The following is an 11,441-nucleotide window of genomic DNA, read 5'->3' on the forward strand; positions in this document are numbered from 1 at the left end:
TTCGTAGTGGCCATCTTAAGTATTTAAGGTTTCAAAATGGGGAGAAGACCTTCCAACCTTGTTCCTGCTCACAACATGCTAGTCCTGATCACCTTCTTTTTTGCCTTGGCGTTTCTTTTAAGCAGCTGCTGGTTGATCGGGACTATCTGCAGATATATGGGGAACTGATGCAACGGGGCCTTCTGGACCTGGTCTAGGCTTTCCTTCTCCAGAGGGATATGTATCAACAACAACAACAACATTTATTTACTTATTTATCTATTTTTTTAATGAGAGAGATATGCAATTGTTTTTCACTAAGAACTGACTGTAAACTAATATTTTAATCAAATAAATTGGTTTTAAATTATTTTAATCCAAATCCCCCCTTTGCTCATATTATTTATAATAGGGACTGCTGATACGTGTTTGAAAACGACTTTGTTTTATCACATTTAACTATTAATAAGTGACTCCGGTGCTTAAACATTATCCCGGCGGCGAATTTACAATCCAGAGTTCTTTAATAACTTCTTCTCTTTCTTGGAGATTTTTTTCTTGGGTACAGCTGGTCGCAATTATTAATACAAACTTTTATTTCTTTTCAAATTTGTCACTTGAATTAGAAAAATTAAGAATACTTTTTAACTTATTTATTTATTTAAAAAAAAACAAATAGGAGAGCAGATATGAAAATCGGCCATCGACCCTTTTCGTCAATCATTTTGGTGATTTCCAAATTTATTTTCACATATAGTTCTGGATTATAAAGAAGTAGACAAAATGCAAACATACCACATTTAAAAATACGAAAATATTTCGATTTGAACCACTTCTAAATTTATTTCCACATACATAAAATGAAAAAAACAATGTTAAAATTCCGAAGACAAAAAAACTTTTCTACTGCCCTGTAAAAATGAATTTGGCTAGGTTTGCATAGAACCGGCATCATAATAGATGGCAATTAAATATTAGCGTCACAAAGCGTTGTTTTGGACGGCTGTTTTCAGATTTGAAAGAAATTATGCACGGGATTAAACGTAATTAATGTATGCTTTTTTTAAACTTCATGATTGAATAGGTTTTAAAAATATTTATGTTAAAGGCTATCGTTACGAGTCTTACGGGATTAGCGTAATTAATGTATGCTTTTTTTAAACTTCATAATTGAATAGGTTTTAAAAATATTTATATTAAAGGCTATCGTTACGGGTCTTCCTGTATTTTTAGAATTTTTTTTACCTATTTTAAACATTTAATTTTTTTTTTCAATTCATATTGAAACTTTCATCTTTTAATATTAATAAATATAACCGCGGGCTCACGAAACTTGATTGTGTGTACTGTAAAAATATAAAATGTGTAACTGATGGAAAAATAGCCCATCCGTGGAAATCACGTTTTGATACAGCTGCGAAAAGGAATGAACTCAATTTATGCAGCTTTTTTTATTATTATTATTTGTTCGGGTTTACTTAACCAATGACCTTGTATGACGAGATAAATTCAAGCATACGTTCACGTATTAAACAATAATATTTAATTAACGAGTTTTAACGCCTTCTTTAAATGAGGCATTCTAAGAGGCAAAGAAAATAAATGAGATTTTGCAAAACAAATTTTTTTTTCATTTAATATTTATTATAAATCGTCGGTAAATTTATTTATTCTGGACCCAGTTCAAAATGTGCGTTAACGAAAATCGAAACACCAAAACTGTGTCGTCAAATGACACGAAGTGACATTCGAAAAAAAAAATTTTTTCAATACATGTTTTTTTGGCTCTATACTCCAAAATTCTGAGTGCAACATCAGAGGGAAAAATTAAAGAGCTTAGTGGAAGAAGTTATCAAGTGGCATTTTCAATTTAATCCTTTGACTACGAAATTTAAAAAATGATTTTTTCGTCCCGTTTATTATTGAAAAGGACAAAATATGTCACAAATAAGGCAAATTTAGTATTTGGGACATTTCTGACAAGCAGTTATCAATTTCGAGGCTGGGACAAATATGTCCCGGCCGTACTTAATGGTGGGATAAATATGTCCATTAGTAATTTTTTAACATTTGTTGGGACAAATGAGTCCCGTTAGTAGCCAAAGGGTTAAAAACAAAACCAACAACTTGTGAATCTTGGCATACTTTGTTCTTCAAAGTGAGGATAAAGCATACTTGGGGCTAAGTAGGAATAGAGCAAAACAACATAAATAATAAAATATCGGTATCTTTGTTTATTCTTGATTCACGTTGTTTTGCGTTAAGTTGTTTTGCCCCTAAATTATTTTGGACACTCAAAAAGACCATTTTTCTGATCAGATAAAAAAAAATTTCATTCATACATTAAATTTTACTGACGTAACATACAGTAAATGTGTAAATAATAATAAGCGCGCGACGTCATTCTGTCGCAAATTATCACTCAAAACTTCTTGTCGCCGAACCAGAGAATGGTCTTTAAGATCATGGAGAGATTTAATTTTTAAAGGCCAATAAATTTCAGCTAGATTCAGAATCATAAGTTACTACTTTTCACGGAACAAAAAAGTCATGTACTTAGCGTTCGAGTCATGTCGTTAATCATAAGGCAATGCTGAAATTCTCGGCTTAAATCTTCATACTCCGATGTTACGTTTAACCATTTTAATTTTTTTTATGTGCTATAGGGAAACCACAGATAGGGAACAGAGCATTTGTTTCACTTTTCAGCAAAAAATGTAGTTAAGATACTCGAATAAAATTTGAAGCCAATTTTGATTAAATCATCAGACTTTACTAATGACGAAAGAATTCAGTTTTATCTCGCTAAAATCATTGGAAATTTGTTTTTATCTAAAATAAACCAGAGTTATGAAATTTTAAAATACCTATTATTTACCTATATATTGTCATGTCACGGTAAGTCTGTTTATCTAAAAAAATGTTTCGTCATCTTCTTATATTTTTTCCAAAAAAATTTATTCCATTAAATTATGATATTTGAAAATGTCGCATTTAGCGATAATGTCAAAGACATTAACCTTATTTTCTTGAAATTTTGCATAAATGTTATGAAATTTTGCATAACACATTAAATCTCTTCATACTTAATAAAATATTTTTCATTTTAATTTGTTTTGAAACGCAGTATTTCGAAAGTCAACTAATAATATTAAAAATTGCCTTTCATACAACAGTTGTTTAGTAATTACTTTTCGTTAATTGGCATTTTATTTTTTCGTTTTATCATTGTTTAAATCGCTTTAGAAGTACAAAATAAAATTAACAATATGAAAAAAAATTTTTATGCATTTTAAGCAAAAAACATGTATTTTATGCAAAAAACGAACAAAAAGAGAGATTTTTCTTTTTGCATAATTTTTAAAATCGTACTCGAATATGAATGAAGCTTAAACAATGTGAGATAAGATTTCGATAATATACTGAAGGTGTTTCCTGTTAATATCGAAGTAATCGATATGTGACTCTATTTATAATCGTATTTTCACATTGTTGTAATTTTAGCTATTTTATCTTATTTTTGTTTAATGTAGGAAAATTATATTTTATGTTTTGAAATCGCTATTATTCCCCGCTTTTCGCCTTTTTTTTTCCTTAAATTAATTTCCAGATTTCCAAAAGGATTTTTTTTGTCAATTCTTTTTCTTTTAAGCATGAAAAAAGTCCACTCCAAATTCTTTTCATTTTAAAAATAAAAATAGTTTTCACTACGATAATTCATTTAAATACAAATGAATCCTACATTGTTTCTTCAAAGGAGCGTGGCTATAGGGGAAAGTTTATATATTTTCCTTGGGTGATTTATTCTTTATTAAACTATTTACATCACAAATATTTAAATAAAGAATTTTTTATCTATTTTGGGGGTATCGTTTCTACATGCAGACTATCTAGTCATTTATACGGAAGCTCATTCAGGCTTTGAGTCTTCTCTAGAATCTGTGCAACTTCAATAGCATGGTGGTCAATATTGACTAAGCAGCCGCAATGTCCTTGCGCCATAGCACTGCGTATGGAGATTTTCTACGGTTATTCGAAACGAATTTCCCGTTAACTTTGCTTTTCAGCTTGTGGCTTACTTTTTTATTTCAATTAATACATATTACCAATATTAATTAAGCTTTGGCATCAATAATAATATGGTGAATAATAATACTCCTAAAATCTTTTCTCCATTAACTTTGCTTTTTAGTAGAAAGGTTCCTCTAAACGGTTAAGTACCTTAGCTCCATTAATTTTGCCCTTTAGTGCATAGCATATTTCTTTTATTTCAATAAACATATATTAGCTATATTAAGGATTATTGGCGTTATTAGTAGAATAGCTATTTTTTACTTTTCTCCTAGGCAAATTAGTACCACTTTACTTTTCTTTTTACCTTTGAATACGTAACTCATTTTTTTTTCATTAGAACAACCGTTGATTTTAAATTATTTACTTTCACTAAATCACACTTTAAAAGTATTGTTATAAACAAAATAAACAAGTGGTATCAGATAACTTAAATACCAATGTGGTTTCGCTTTCCGCGAATGTTCATTGAATTTATCTGACGTAACGAATAAAAAAATTATTAAATATTAAAGTACTTGCCAAAAACCACTTTTTTTTTAAAAAAAAATAGAGCTATAGGCTAGCAAATATTACTAGTGCGTGCTATATTTAAAATATTTGAAAAATTGAGTTGTTTACAGTTTAATTTAAAACAATGGCTAACGCTTAACCAATTGAAAAATTCCATTTCATTTTTCGCCAATTACGCTCGAACGGTTTGCCGTAGAATGCTCCAACGTCAAAAGTGACTTTTTTTATAGTGCTTCGAATTATCTGTATGCCAAATTTCATCGATTTCGGTTGGATGGTTTGGGAGTCTATAAAGAACCCACTCACAAACAGATATTAATTTTTATATGTAAAAAAGATAACATAACTGAGAAATCCCGAAAGAACTTAGCTGTTCGAACAATTCAAAAATCTTGGAAAGTCATTAATGTATCAATCATGTCTTCGTTGTAGTAGTTGTCTTTAAATCGTATCATTAGAAATAAAAAAAGAATATACCTCAATTCTATAATTGGTTAAATAAATAATTTTAATTTATATATTATTAAATGAAAATTTCGATTTTAGTGCAAAAAGTCGTGACAGTACACTTTGTTAACTGAGCGATCAATGAGAATCCAGCTTCAGATAAATGGGAACCACTTTGTGGCGTAACTACCACTACGAATATTAGACATCAATTCACTGGTATATAAGACATGCTAACTTGATTCAATCATGAGGTACCTTTTGATAGATGAAGGTTGGAATAGTCGATAACTCCCGCCCCTACATTGGTGACCTTCGGACGTGATTTGAACTCGCAGCAACGCCTAGATCGATGGATAGTTGACTTGCTACTTGTGACTGCAACATTAACCACCTCCTCACGCTGTTGCTACTCAGTCTCGTCTCGATTAAACACAACGTCTACCTGCATACACTCGACTGCTAATAGCAACACAGGAGCGACTACGGCTGTGAAGTTAATACACCTCTCACATTCAGCACTCAAAACAACCCGGTGACTTTAATTGCAGCTCTCCCGGTCTTTCACAAGTACAGCAACTAGTGGTATCCGTCCATCGAATTCTATCCCTGATAAAATTCTGGTGGGGGAGTATTGTGGCGTAACTACCACTACGATTAAACATCAATTCACTGGTATATAAGATATGCTAACTTGATTCAATCATGTGGTACCTTTTGATAGATGAAGGTTGGCATGGTCGATAACACATTAATGAGAAGTAAAGGAAGGAAGTTTCAATCTCCACGATTGAGTCGTGGTGGCTCAGGGAATAGGGCGTACGCCTTCCAATGAGGAGTACTGGATTCGATTCCAGGGACGACTGGTTGATACGAATCCCGCACCCAGCTCGCACCGACTACAGTGCCGACGTAAGACATCCTCAGTGGCTCCACATTAGGAAGTTTCAATCTCCACGGAGTCGTGGTGGCTCAGGGAATAGGGCGTGCACCTTTCAATAAGGAGCACCGGATTCGAATCCAGGAACAGCTGGTTGAAACGAATCCCGCACCCGGCTCCCACCGACTACAGTGCTGACATAAAACATCCTCAGTGGTAGACGGATCATGGATGAGAGTTCCCTTGCGGTCAAGCTAACCGTGGGAGGTTTTCCTCTCCATGTAAGGCAAATGCAGGTTAGCTCCATCAAAAAGTTCTCCCCAGGCTAATTTCCCCCTATACTTAATCCAGGAACTTCCTTGTCTTCTGGATCGGGTTCAAAATTACAAGGTTACGGAATTGAACATTACTAGTCGTAAACCCATAATTGGATCGGCTGTTCAACGACGGTTTTAAAAAATTTCCACGACAGGTTGGTACACAACAAACTGTTGCATGAATGCTCCACTATTTCTAAGTTAAGAAATTAAAAGAATTATATATCGAACTGTTCTGTGTAGTTTAATTTCGCCATGTATTAATATGAACCTTGTACACTCAAAAGGTCATTATCCCTAAAGTATAAAGAAATAGTAGCGGACTCCACCAAAAAAAGGGAATGTTGGAAATTTGTTAAGCTAAGTTCTGTAATTTTTGTTCACTTCTCTATTAAAATTAGAATATTTCTTTCATAAAAATATTTTTTAGTATAAATATATGGTCTTTAAACTCAACTTAATGTTAAAAAAATGAACAAATAATATATAAATAATTAACTATAAACAACAAAAGATAAAATAATCTTCATTATGTTTTAAACAGGAAGCTAAAAAAACTAGTCGCAGCAAGCAAACGATTTCAATTAATGTTTATTGATTTTAAAAAATTTTCGTTCTTTATTCTTTACAAAATTATATTTAAATTCATTTTATTATTACTCATTTCACTTTTTATTCTAATATACTGAACTTCAAACAAGCAATTTTTAATAATTTTCGCTGCAAAGCCTTTATTCATTTGCATAATTGATATCAAACGATTTTTAATTATGATGTAAATATTACTTTTTTTTAGAACTTTTTTTAACCGCGCTTTAAAAATGCAAAGCAGTATACAAAGTATTTAATAGTAAACAAACACAAAATGAAGCATAAAATACGTGTGAACAAATGTTTTACCTTTTCCTTGAGAAGAATGTCGATAAAATGGAAAACTCTGTTCCTTTTTCCGTTCTGAATGGCGGAGGGAAATCTCACCTGTTCCAAAACAAATGCTTACGAATGTAAGGATCACGCCCATTTCAACATGTGTCTTTGACGGATATGAAAACGTCATTACAATTCCTTTTCACTCTAGGAGAATAGGATGAATATGCTTTTCTTAAACACTGATTGTGAAAACCTTTTTAACAATTAAATCACCTTTTTAAATAGCATTATCGTTATTTTAATTGCATTCATAGCAACGTTATCCATTTGCAATTATAGTTTAGTACCCAGGCGGTGATAATGATTTTCTTAAAAGATAAATGACGATTTCAGAATTGTCATGCAGATAAAATACAATCTTAAAAGCTGAGTAAATGAAAAGGTACAAAAAGAGTAAGAAACGAAATGAAAGGTACGCCATGGGCCCAGTTAGTCACATCTATGCCGATCAATGTTTAATTCCGTAGCGTTGTAATTTTGAACTCAACCCAGAAGACAATGTTTCTCCTGGATCAAGCATTAGGCTAACCTAGCTTTTCTGGAAAAGTTTTTGATGACACTAACCTGCATTTACGTTACATAGAGGAGAAAAACATAAAATCATATTACGGTCAACCCGATGAAACACCGATCACATGACCGAGTCCGATTATTAGGGCTCTAACTTTTAATGACCATGGTAGGAATGCTACTTAAAATTTGACCTCGGTCAGATGACGTGGACAGCTCCTGAGCTGGTACCTTCTCTCTAAACTTTCACACAACAAATGGGTGAACTTTCAGCAACGACAAATTTAAATTGCACATTACTGCGTAAACACGCCGGTTTTTAGGATCGAACTCACAACCCCAGCTCTTCAACTAGCGGTGTGAATGACGCCTTACCGACTGTGCCATTGGGGTGGCAAGGAAAAATGATCCGTCTACCACTGATGATATATTAAGTCAGCGGTGTGACCTTTGAGCTCTGGAAACAGAATTCATATCGCTCTAGCAATCGCTGGAATTCGAACCCGAGTCACTGTATTGGAAGGCAAACGTTCTATCCTCTTCTCAGTTAGGCGAAATTGTGATTGTTGGGAGTTAGTCCCAAAAACTCAACCTTTTCCTTTAAACCACAATTGTTTAGAAATAAATTTCGGGTTTGGAGCCGTAGCTAGACTTTCAATATATTCAGTTCCCCTATTGATCTAGATTTCAGCTACTAACATTAAAATAAATGATTTTTTCCTTCTTCGAATTGCATTCCTAAATCCGTACAACATTTTTTTCCTTCAAATTTCCAATACCATCGCTTAAGTTTTTTAACCCCACACACTATTAGAGGTCCTTAACAATTTTGTGTTTAAGAGCCCCACTTCTAAGCAAGCTAAAGATGATTAAATAAATCTTGTTCCCCAATTCTGAAATTTCAATTCATAAAAATTTTTGTAAGGTGCCTCTTTAAGTGTGGAGCTTACTGCCAACTGCACTTTCCATGAAATTAAAAACAGGGTTTCCTAATCTGCAATACTGAATATCTCAATAATCGTACAAATTTTAAGAGCAATTATTTTAATAATTATTGAAATTATTTTTCAAAATATCGCCCGCACGGACCCGCAATTCTCGAAATGCAGAGCTCTGAGCATATGCATCTCTTGTTATGATTCTGATAAGAAATCTCATTTCAACAATAGTTGAATTTCGTCAATTTAGAAATCACTTAAACTGTAGTAGAAAAAAAAGTATTTATTTGGTCGAAAATTGTTTATATTTTTATGCCAGCTCATCTTTATTATATATTTCAACCATTCGTGACATATTTTATTAGACTATGTCAGTTATTCATGTAGAATTTTTCTTAGCCTTTATACTTGCCATCGATTTTTATTTGTTTAAAAACTTCCTAGTACAAAGATAATTTTTGATTAATTAATTAATCATTAAGTAACTAAAGTTAACTTTTTCGCTGCAAATAATAATAATAAAATATTTGTAAGAAACGTTGCAAACAAAATTATGTAAAGAATTCATGCTTCAAAGCACTAGCATAAAGGTAAGCTGATCAAAATGGAGTTTTAGTTAGAGAGCGATTATTACTGCAAGATTATGTAATTAAAAAATAAAAATCGAATTATTTTTTACCAGAGAAAATAAAAAAAAAGCCAACCTAAAATAAAAAAACTAAGCTTTTATTGAATCAAATATCACCAAATTATGAAATTATTTTAAAACCAATAATAGTTTTAACATTTATTAAAATACTTTAAATAAAAAAATTCAATATCACAAATATCTTTTTACACCACGAAAGTACATACACTAATAAAACTTTCACCTTCAACATTCACAAATTAGCAGAAATTACATTAGCATTCACAAACTAGCAGATACATTCAACAGATTGAGCAGAAATGAGCACCTTAGGCAAAAATGGGAAGAAATGTGATATTTTAATATAAAGTGCCAATTAGAAAGAAAAAAAATCAATAAAATATTTGAATCTGATCACAAATAATTATAATGTTAAAGAGCCTTACATAAAAAAATTATGCTATAATACATATCCTATTCTGTAACACATAAATTTAATTCTTTAAGACATGTTTTCTTAGAGGTATGGAAACAAGGGAATATATTGAAAAACATAATGGTGGATTCAATACTTTTAATAGAATTTTTGTTTCATAACAAAAGAAATGTGGTTCCCAATTTCTTTCGGCTACAGAAACTTAAATGGTAGAGCTTTTTATGAAAGAACTCCGGCTTTAAAAAAAATACTCATTAGCAGCAGTGAACATGCAATGAAAAATAATAAAAATATTAATTTGGAAACATTTATAAAGACTGAAATTTATTAATTGTGTCACCAATAATTTATAGGTCTCCAGCGGCTTTTTGCCTAGTAGTTTTCGGCATATACGTAAATCATATCGAATAAAATAAGACGAATTATGGTCAAAAGATTTCTTTTAAACTGTTAGAATGGCTATCGGATAAAAATAATTATTTATTCTTGAAATTGGTAATTATATTTTGAATTTTAAAGTTTTATTAGAGATACTTAACTTAACTAGAACTTATTAGAGATACTTAAGACTAGAAATAATTATGGAAATTATTTTTTTGAACTAAACTATATCATTTCTTTTTTCATTTAAAAATTTCACAAGAACAACGGAAACATTAAATAAATTAGAGTGACCTATTAAAGGTCTTAAAAATAATTAGTGATTAAAATGAAAAGTTTTACAACTTTTGGGAACACTGGAACATAAGCAAATAACAATAATGGCGTTTACTATTAGTTCATTCTTATTTGCCAGAAATATGACAAGATATTGGATATGACATGCCATATATATGTATGGCTTAAATGATAGGATTCTTAATCATCAAAAATCCAGAAATTTTAAGCAGAGCTTAGAAATATTTGGTACTATAAGATTAATAAAAATTACAATAATATATGCCTCCAACTACTAAAGAACTACTGTAATTCCAGAAAATATTTTTCTTAGAGGTAGCAAAATTAATATAATAATAATAGTTCAATAAATTAGAACTAAAATAGGGTTGCAAAGAAAATTACATTAAGCTGGTTTTTAAACCAAAAGCCTAAATAATAATTATGATATAAAATAAATATCAATAGAAATAAGTATTAAAATGATACAAATTCAATCTTCAAAATATTGTTTTCAATAAATTTGTCATGAGACTAATGAAATGAGCAATTCTAAAACATGACAAAGTAACACTAATTGTAAGTGAAAAACCCTGAAAATTTTATGCGCACTAATTCTATACCAAGATATAAATTTATATACCATATATATTTCACGCTTAACATATTCTTTTGAACTACGATTTATAACAGGGTGAGTAGCCAAATTTTTCAAATAAATAAATAAAATAAGCACCTTTTAATCACTCAAAAAATATTTCTGAAAACGTTGAATAGGACAATGTCTTTTTGCAAAATTTGTGACGAAAATCAACATGGTAAAGAAAAATATCACATTTCGGAAAAAGGAAAATTAAGCACTTTTTAAAAACACCCAAGCCTCTTTAGGGGCTTTTAAAAAACAAAAATAAGAAAATTTAAGCACTTTTTTAAAAAGGCTACGCACCCTGTATAACTAATTTACCTACCAATGAAGAATAGCACATCTTTAAAGTAACTAATTTAAGAAGTTTTTACAAGAATCCCAATAGTGGATTTTAAAATCGAGGGAAGCTGACCGGGGTGTAAGCTCATGACAAGGAATGGATGTTTTTTTTTCATTTTCTGTACTATTTGTCCTTACTGTGGGAGCAAC

At 31.0% G+C, this 11,441-nt stretch overlaps 1 protein-coding gene across 1 annotated transcript in view; it reads right to left on the reverse strand.

Annotated features, from left to right (window-relative positions):
* The window catches only part of LOC107449220 (EF-hand calcium-binding domain-containing protein 4B), a gene marked incomplete at its 3' end in the record, with an annotated part of 43,103 nt that extends 35,848 nt beyond the window's left edge, over window positions 1-7,255 (reverse strand). The window contains 1 exon segment of the mRNA XM_043049473.2: window positions 7,108-7,255.
* Between the last annotated feature and the right edge of the window lie 4,186 nt (window positions 7,256-11,441).

This window comes from Parasteatoda tepidariorum, chromosome 4 (genome assembly GCF_043381705.1).
Source record: "Parasteatoda tepidariorum isolate YZ-2023 chromosome 4, CAS_Ptep_4.0, whole genome shotgun sequence".
Taxonomy (NCBI): Eukaryota; Metazoa; Arthropoda; class Arachnida; order Araneae; family Theridiidae; genus Parasteatoda; species Parasteatoda tepidariorum.